The sequence below is a fragment of the Trifolium pratense genome, unplaced genomic scaffold (assembly GCF_020283565.1).
Source record: "Trifolium pratense cultivar HEN17-A07 unplaced genomic scaffold, ARS_RC_1.1 scaffold_71, whole genome shotgun sequence".
Lineage (NCBI taxonomy): Eukaryota > Viridiplantae > Streptophyta > Magnoliopsida > Fabales > Fabaceae > Trifolium > Trifolium pratense.
The window spans coordinates 75,078-84,504 of record NW_025721054.1 but is presented as its reverse complement, the minus strand read 5'-3'; the positions used below and the strand labels follow the sequence as shown (position 1 = coordinate 84,504).

General features: G+C 32.3%; 2 long non-coding RNA genes across 2 annotated transcripts; one reads left to right on the top strand and one right to left on the bottom strand.

The window, feature by feature from the left end:
• Positions 1–91: 91 nt before the first annotated feature.
• On the bottom strand, positions 92–2,953 carry LOC123901642. The gene is made up of 5 exons (XR_006807099.1): positions 2,179–2,953; positions 1,398–1,510; positions 1,197–1,306; positions 431–565; positions 92–282 (listed from the first exon to the last, which is right to left on the bottom strand). It is a non-coding gene; the product is annotated as an uncharacterized LOC123901642 (long non-coding RNA).
• A 279-nt stretch (positions 2,954–3,232) lies between these two features.
• Positions 3,233–5,156, top strand: LOC123901643. Its single transcript, XR_006807100.1, has 2 exons — positions 3,233–3,537; positions 4,925–5,156. It is a non-coding gene; the product is annotated as an uncharacterized LOC123901643 (long non-coding RNA).
• The last annotated feature ends 4,271 nt before the right edge of the window (positions 5,157–9,427 follow it).

Sequence of the window (9,427 nt, the reverse complement as noted above, 5' to 3'; positions counted from 1 at the left end):
TATATGGGTCTCATAAAAGTTATATGGGTCAACATTTTTTTATGGGACCCATGTGAATTTCAACTAATAAAAGAGAGTGTGTTGGAGTGTGTTTGTTAAAGAGTGTGTTGCTAACATTATTCTGTTCTGAGAATACTTGTCCACTGTTGATACAGCCGATGTCAGCAAATATACATGCCAAGCTTAATTAGAATAATGTTTTTATTTAACTACCACCCGGTGATCTGCTCTCCAGAAAGCTCTGCAGCATCAAAGCCCTCCTGTAATACATCATACCACGCACTGCAAATCCAAAGAGGAGGGGATGGAAGAAATATTAGCACAGTGTGCAGGGAAGAAAAATTTTACTGAAAATACACTATTTATGCATAAACTCATGTCAAATGGAAACTCAAACTTATACGAACAGGATTGGGCAAGAAATTATAACCTGTTCTAGCCAGAGTCTGCCCTTGATAAGATGCCCAAAAGCGAAGTTCCAAAGCATCACTAGAATTTTCTTGAAGTTCTGCATCCTCGGTAGACGAATCTCGACCAATTCTTTCAGGAAAATGGACCCACTCATCTGCAATGTAAAATAATTGAATTTTAATCCTAAAATAGCAAGGTTCATCGTAACAAAAATCATTCCATGTCCGTCTCCTATCTACCAAGAGCTATAATTTTTCAAACAGTTCCCTCTTGACAGAAAATTGGCAAGAAAAATTTACTTCCCCTGCTGCATTTTTTTTTTTTGGCTCCAAAATTGACTAAGAATGGGAAAGGGGAACACGATAGGATAATAATGAAGTTAAAAGACATAACGATTAATGGATGAATCTTTCAAGAATCAAAAGTAAATACAACTCTAACAAGGATGGAAACAGCCTGCATTCAGTCAATATTTTAGAAACATAACACTGTATTAGTGTTGTTCTTCGAGAAGAGAAAAAATACAATTCTATGAGGAATGAAATGATTGTATTGTTGATTCTTTCTATGATACATATTATAGTATTTATACAATGCAAATGAAAACAACAGGAAATTCAACCAACACTAACTGTTTCAACTGACCTAACTGCCAGTACAGAAAGTAAGCAAAACTTTCAATTTTACATCATGAATATATACTCTGATACATTGAGTACCGATAACTCTAAGAACTCTAACATTGCATGTTCAAAGGGGGGAATCAAAGAGAAAAGAAACATTACCTGGAAATATCTTTTGAAGATAGAATAGAATAGAAATTCCAACTTCATTCTCCTATTTCAATTCAGATGTACTATAAAGCACAGGTTCACTATAGTATGGAGTGAAAACACTGACAAATAAAACACAATCAACAAATGTTAAATATTAAGAGAGATAGAATTAACACAATAAAGTATAAGTATATGCATGTGCACTCATACCTGAATGGTAATGTTTCACTAACAGGTTTTGCCCTGGCTTCTAGATTTTTTGGAACATTAGCATCAGAGTCCTTTACGGCAAGCAGAAGATATAACCGCTTCACAAGCTCTTTCTACAAAAAGAAACCTTATTAATTACATGATATGTATAAACAGTGAAAAAAGGACTATCAAAATCACTTGTTGTCTTAGAAGATCTATTCCTCTTATGATGGGCTACAGAATGAGAAACTACACAACAATGTTAAACCTATTAATTTATGATTGTTTCCCATATCTTATGTAGATAACTAAGTTACATAAACAAATGAACATATAAATAAATTTCAAAATTCTAAATCTCTTAGCCATATGAATGCACAAATAAAGAAATATGATTCAAACTCTACTGAAGAAACATGCATAATATTCTCAATTATAAACCAGATATGTTGGAATTAAACAAAAAGCTGACTTTTAAAATATTGATAAACAAAATTGGATCTTGAGACAGAAAGAACACCTTTTGCACAATTAGGGTTGTTTTGTTTTTTTCATTTCTTGAATGATCAAGAATCGATTATAAACCAGATGGGGCAAATATGTTAGAATGAAAATTCCAAAAAACGAGTGAAACTCGCTTATCGTGACAAACAAAAAAACTGTCTTTTAATGTTCTTTTGGGACAGAACAGAACATCCTTTGCACAATTAGGGTTCATTTGTTTTTCTCAAGCAGAAGATTTGATGTTCTTGAATAATCAAGAATGGGAAAAAATGGGTAAGAAAGTTGAGAAAATTACCGTAGCAAAGAGAAGAGATTATGTTTGTTGATGTTGAAAATAATAAAGATAACTGAGCGAACCACCGAACATCCACAGAGGTTTGATCAAGAATGTATTGCGCGTGTTTCATTCTTTTCTTGAATACTATACTAAACTACTCAATCCAATTCTCTCATCTCATTTTCCTCTGTCTAACCCTAAAAAATTAATCACAAATTCAAGACTCAAACAAGAAATCAGCACCTTAACAAACCCCAATCTTGTAACAAAAGACAACGCCGTAAAGGAAAAGCTTCTTTAACCTTCTATCTTCAATTAAAGATGGATTCAAACAAAACCTTGAAAACTCAGAACAACATAATCTCTCTCAGAAGAGATAAATTATTCACGAAAACAATCGATTAACCAAAACAAACAAAACCATTCAAGAATTTGGCACGATTGAAAAACCCAAAAAAAAATTATCGCTATCGCCCTATTAGGGCAAAGAATGCTTATCGTAAACAGAAACCCTAGAAATTTGGGAATTGGAAATTGAAAAGGAAATAAAACTAATCCAAAACCTAGGGTTCCAGAGAGAGAAATTTGGGAATTGGAAATTGAAAAGGAAAAAAAGGAGAAAAGGAAACAACAGTTTTATGCAAAGTGTTAGTTGATTGTGTGTTTTGGAATGAGAAATGGAAATGGAAATGGAAACGGAAATAAAAAAAGAAGAGACAAAGAGAACAGTTGAAGAGAGTGGGAAGTTAGAAAAATAGGGTTTTGTTTTGTGAGGAGAGTGGTGTGAGGCGTGTGTGTATGAAAGGAGTTAAGATTTGCTCCAGGTTGTAACGACCCGAAATTTATTATTCGTTATTTAATTATTTTATTACGCGAGGGCGTAATTCATAATTATTTTATTAAGCAGCGAATAATTAATAGGCGCGAATATAAGTTAATACGCGAGTTAGGAGCGTTACGTGAGTGAACCGTATTATTGGACCTTGGATTTGTTATTGGGCTTTTGGCCCAATGGGCCAAGACAAGTGGGAGGGGAGATATTTTCATTGCTTGGTTGTAAGAAAAGTCAATAAGGTGGAAAGGAGATAAGAGCAAGAGAAAGTGAACTTGGTGACTTAGAGGAAATCACAAAACTCATCCTTCTTCTTCCTCCTTGGCCGTGTATCTTCATTCTTCTTTCTCTTCCATCACCAAAATTTCATACCTTCACCAAATTGATCCATCTTAAGCTTGTTGGAAACATGAGAGTTCATGGATCATCATCCCTAAGCTAGGGCAAGCAAGAGAGCAAAGCAAGAGGGTGCTAGGGCTTGAGAAAGAGAGGAGCTCATGAGAGCTAGAACATTAGGAGCTTGAGGATTCATCAACTTTGCGAAGGTAAGAGATTAGAATTCATGATTCTTGAGTGGCAAGGATAGGGGAGATTGTCTATGTCTCCATTCCCGAACTCTCCCACTCAATTTCTTTTTAGACTTTTGATTAAGCTTTTGTATGTGAGTGTGATGTTCTTCATCATCACTTTGTATGTGTTAATCACTAGCTTGATTCCATGAAAAATATGTATGTGTTTGAATCATGTTTGAAAAGTTTATGAAAGTTGCTTAAAATCCAAGAAAAGGGCATGATCATGATTTTGTGAGGTATTTGGAGGTTTGTAAGGGATGATTAATGTTCCTTGATATCATATATGCTTGGAATTGTTGTTTAAGAGAATTTATAACATGTTTGAATGAATTTTTGGTTGGATCCAATGTTAAACCGCCTTAGAAAACTCAAGAACAGATATTTTTCTGGTGTAGTTCGCTAAGCGACCAGGAGCTTCGCTTAGCGAATAGCTCGCTACCTGTTCGCCATGCACCTGTAATCCTCTGACGTAGTTCGCTGCAGCGAACTGAGCTTCGCTTAGCGAATAGTTCGCTACCTGTTCGCTACTGCTTCGCTTAGCGAACAGTACTAAACCTGCAACTTTTGTTAATGGTTGTAAGTGTAATTAGGCACTTGTAACATGGTTTAAGGGTATCCTTACATGATTGTTGATACATGTTGATGCTGTTAATGCTTATTGTTAATCGTTATATGATTGATAAACGTGTATGCAATAAGTTGCAGTTTTAAAGTGAGTAATGTGATGTTTTGGCATTAATTTGTAATGTTAAGTGAATGTGTTAGGATTGTGTTCCCGCATTCATAAAAGAGTAGCTTCGAGCTAAAGAATATCATATGGTTGATATGTGCATAAATACATGCATTCATGATTGTATGTGAACATTGGAAACTTGGGTTCCAATAACGAAAATGGATTATGTGTCCATCATGAAGCCGAGGATCGGATTAGATGAATCCATGAGTCCAGAGCTGCTATCCAACAGGATATAAAACTGTGTTGGCTTATCCAAGGGAGATAAGATGGTTCGGTAAGTTCCGACATATCCAGCAAGATATAAAACTGTTCTTGGTCCACCGTTGGTGAGACACCTTGGTACCACATGCATTTAGTCATGTCTAGGGATGGCATGACAGTGAATTGATTGGCATTAGATACATTAGGGTAAATGCGCATATATTTGATAAATGGTATGTGACATTATCTGGTTGAATTGTGTTAAACTTTATTAATTGATAACTGTTTAGTGCGACGTTATGGCGTGAGTTAGAATATGTATGATAGTTCGAAAGTGTAAGGCCTTTCTTATACTCGTATGATATGCGATTATGTTTTCTAACTCTCTGCTTTGTGTTATTTGCTGGACCTTTGGGGGTTCAGATATCCAGATTGACAGGTTATATGTTAGCTTGTCCGAGTAGCGTGGTGAAGCTCCGCTCTGATTGTGACACGGGGAGAAAATGGGTTTTGTACATATATATATATATAAATTCCTTTAGAAAATTACTCTGTAATTGCTTATGTTTTCATATAAGAATTATTCTTTGTGAAAAGTATTGGTTTTGTATAACTTATAACACATCGTGTTGATGCGGAGGATTTTGTATTTTGTGATATTCAAACCAGCGCTTTATAATCAGATTTTCAATTTTTCCGCTGCGTATTTACGAAAAAGATTTTATAAAGGCAGAGTTAATTAAATAACGGGTTTGGGTGTTACACAGGTCCTCTCTTATATAACATGTGTGCAAAATTCGTCGTAATTATATTTATTTTATTTTTTGTGTGATTTTCGGCCACAACAAAGTGAAGGGTCCGTTTTGATGCATAGGATAAGAGACAAGATAGGATAACTGTATCATATCCTGTCTCAATTCAATGTTTGGTGATACAGAATGATATGATAAGTTAATCCCGAAACTTATCATATCATGTTTCTCTAGTTAAAATATTTATCCTGAATTTGAGTTGAGTTATCAACAGGATAGGATAAGAAAAAAATTTGTAGATTTATTCTATAAAATATATTTTAAAATAAAAAACTGAAAATTAATAAAATATAAATAATAAAATAATTAATCTTTATATATATATATATATATATATATATATATATATATATATATATATATATATATATATATATATATATATATATATATATATATATATATATATATATATATATATATATATATATATATATGTGTGTGTGTGTGTGTGATTTTCTCATAAGGGTAATTTTGTAATTTATATAATCTAAAAAATTAAAATTCTCCTAAAATTTAAAGTAAAATAATTATTAAAAAATTGCAAAATAGGAATGTTAATTTAAATTTAATAACAACTTAAATATAATTCTTTTGCAATGGTAGCTTTATTATTTACATATGAGATGTATCATATATTTATTTAGCTTATCTAACATGTATAATTGAGTTATTTATTTGATCATGATTCATATAAAAAAACTTAATTTGTTTATTTTCTCATGATTTGTATTTAAAATTTAAAGTTATTTGATTACTTATTTATATTTTTATTTATAAAATTCAAAGTATTACAATATAATTTTTAAAAAATAACAATTGTTTTACAAGGGTAATTTTTTCATTTAAATATGTAATGTATCTTATCATATTGGTATGAACAAGTATGTATTAAAAATATGATATAATAGTTATCATGTTTGTTATCTTGTGTGCACCAAACACATGATATGATAACTGAAGATAACTGTTATCCTTGCTGATATCCTATCTTATCAATATCCTGTTGTATATCCTATCATGTCACTATCCTATCCTGCGCACCAAACGGGTCCGAAAAGATCTACTAACCTAAAAACAAACAGAACAGAGTCATGTCCACCTCCAACACCATCACCATTCACCACAAGGTGTTTACCCTTCCTCCACCGCCACTTTTCCATCACCACAAAAACCAACCTCCCAAATCTCTTCAAAATCCCTTCCAGACACAGAAACCTTGTTATTCATGAAGCTCAAAAAGCCCTCATCGATTACCTCCACGGCACAAGGTGTTTACCCTTTACCTATGCAGAACACATTGCCAACAACTCTCTTTGTTCTCTCACAAATCTCATTTCAAAGGTAGATTTTTACCTACCCACTTTCTCTAATAACATTAACAGGGTCTTTAGGTATAACCCCATTAACGAATTTGAGGTCCTTTTTGAAAGCATAGGCATTGATTACAATTTGGTTTCTGGTTTGTTGCCTCATGATAAGTTGTTTTTTTCTCAAGATAGGACTCTTTTATAAGCTGCTTGTACACTTTCTGATTTTGGGTTTCCTTGGGAAAAATTTGGTATTTTGTACCTGGAGAAGAGTTCTATATTTGAGAAAAGTGCTCAGGATTTGAATTCAAGGCTTTGTAGATTAAAAAGATTTGGTTTTGGTAATGTTGAAGTTATTGGGATATGTTTGGCTTTTCATTTTGTTTTGAGTGAGGAACTAGATCAAAAGGGTGTTGTTGGAATTGATGGGTTGTTTAATGATCTAAAGTTGATTTTTTTGGATTTTTCTTTGGGAAGTTTTTTTTTTTTTTGGTTACGTGATTTTTCTTTGGGAAGTTATGTTGCAGGAAATGTAGATTCTTGGCATGAGGTGTGTAGAAAGCTGCGATTGTTTTACGATTTAATTGGATGGAAGGGCAATGTAGGAGAACTTATGGGGAGGAATAAGAGTGTATATTTGTTGAACACAAAAAAGATGAGTTAGTACATAAAGTAGAGTATTTTTGTAGATTTGGCGTGAAGAAGGAGGAAGTTGCTCAGTTGATTCTACTATGTCCTGAATTGTTGAAGGTTGATTTGGAGAAGCAGGTGATTAATGTGTTGGAGCTGTTGAAACACTATGGCATGAGCTCTAAAGATTTGGAGGATATCAGTATGTGTTGGGAACAAATAAAATGGTTAATCTGCCTAATGTGACGAAGGCTATGGGTTTGCAGGAGTGGTTCTTTGAGAAAATCAAAGGCGGACATCATCGGTTGTTAGTGGATTATATCACAAGTTATCCTCCTAATGAAGATCGGGATAAATATTATCAAGATGGTTTGAGGAGAATTCATAGATCACGAGCTCGAGTCATAGCATTAATAAATTAAATTTCTTGCATGGCTTAGGCTTTGGAGAAAACGCCTTGACTATGAATCTTTTGGATCGTTTGCACGGCACAAGCAGTGAGCTACAAGAAAGATTTGACTGCCTTCTACGCTTAAGGATCGAATTCTCAAAGCTCTGCGTGATGGTAAGAAAAACCCCAAGGATTCTAAACCAAAACTATGAAATTATTGGGAACAACTTTGGACTATGTGGAAACTTTTCCAGCAATGTTGCATTATCACTTGGAGGATCGAGTTATACCCAGGTATAGATTCCATATGTGGCTTATAGAAAAGGGTCTGTCAAATAGAAGAAAATATTCCATCCAAAGTATGATCACTGACAGTAAAAAGAAATTTGTAGCTCGAGTGTTTAAAATTCATCCAGCTGCTCCAAAACATTGGTTCGAGCAATTCTGTCGCCGTAAATTGCCAATGTAACGAATGTGGTATTTATACCTAGTATAGTGTAAGAAAGAACGTATGATGAACTTCAGGAATATCTCTCAATAATTTTGTACAGTTTACACAGTTACACACCATTAAACTTTTGATGATTTCAGTTAGCCTGTGACAAAACTCTATCTTCTTTAAACTTACTCACTGAGCCATAAAGAATGTGCTTTATTTGTTGGACCAAATTTCAGGTAAGAGAAGGAAACCTGAAGTTCGGTGAACCGTAAATGATAAGTTCTGCTTTATGGGTTAAATATTTTTTTGTCCTATAAAATGGCGACCTTCTAAGTTTAGTACTTAGTTTATTTTTAGTCCTTAAAAAATTATCGTGCACTCAATTTTGGTCCCTACTGTTTTTTTCTTTGGTCCATACTATTAATCCAACGTGTATTTTTGAATGATTTTTTCGCATGTATGTTTATAATATTATAAAAAGTACTTTAAAAAAAAAGAACATTGTAAAATTTCCTCCAAAAAAACCGAGCTCAAAATTTGATTTTCTGGTCATAATGTTCGTTAGTTTTGCCATTAACTTTTTTTTTGGGATTAATTTTATCTTGAACTTTTGTCATTTAAAAAATTCATATTTAATTCATCTCATGTTAAAAAAATCTAAATTTTGCAAATAAATTTTATATGATATTTTAAATATGTCTAAAAGAAGTCATTCAAAACTTTTAAGAGTTTAATGAGAATTAAACGATACTAAAACTATCCAAGAGCAAGAAAAAATTTATAATATTAAAAATATAATAATAAAAATAAAGTAACCTAAGGGCCCGTTTGATGCACAAGATAAGAGACAGGATAGGATAACTGTATCATATTCTGCCACAATCCAGTGTTTGGTGATACAGCAGGATATGATAAGTTAATCCTGTCTCTCTGGTTATAATTCTTATCTTGAATTTGAGCTGGGTTACCAGCAGGATAGGATAAAAAAAAATTACTGATTTATTTTATAAAATATATTTTAAAATACATAAAATAAAATTAATAAAATATAAATAATAAAATAATTAAATTTCAAATATATATGTGATTTTCTCACAGGGGTAATTTTGTAATTTAAATATTCTAAAAATTCAAAATTTTACTAAAATTACAATATTTTAAAGTAAAATGATTATTAAAAAATTGACAAATAGGGATATTAATTTAAATTTTATAAAAAATAAAATATAATTCTTTTGCAATAGTATTTTTATTATTTACGTATGAGATATATCATATATTTATTTGGCTTATCTAACATGTATATATTATTGAGTTATTTATTTGATCATGATTCATATAAAA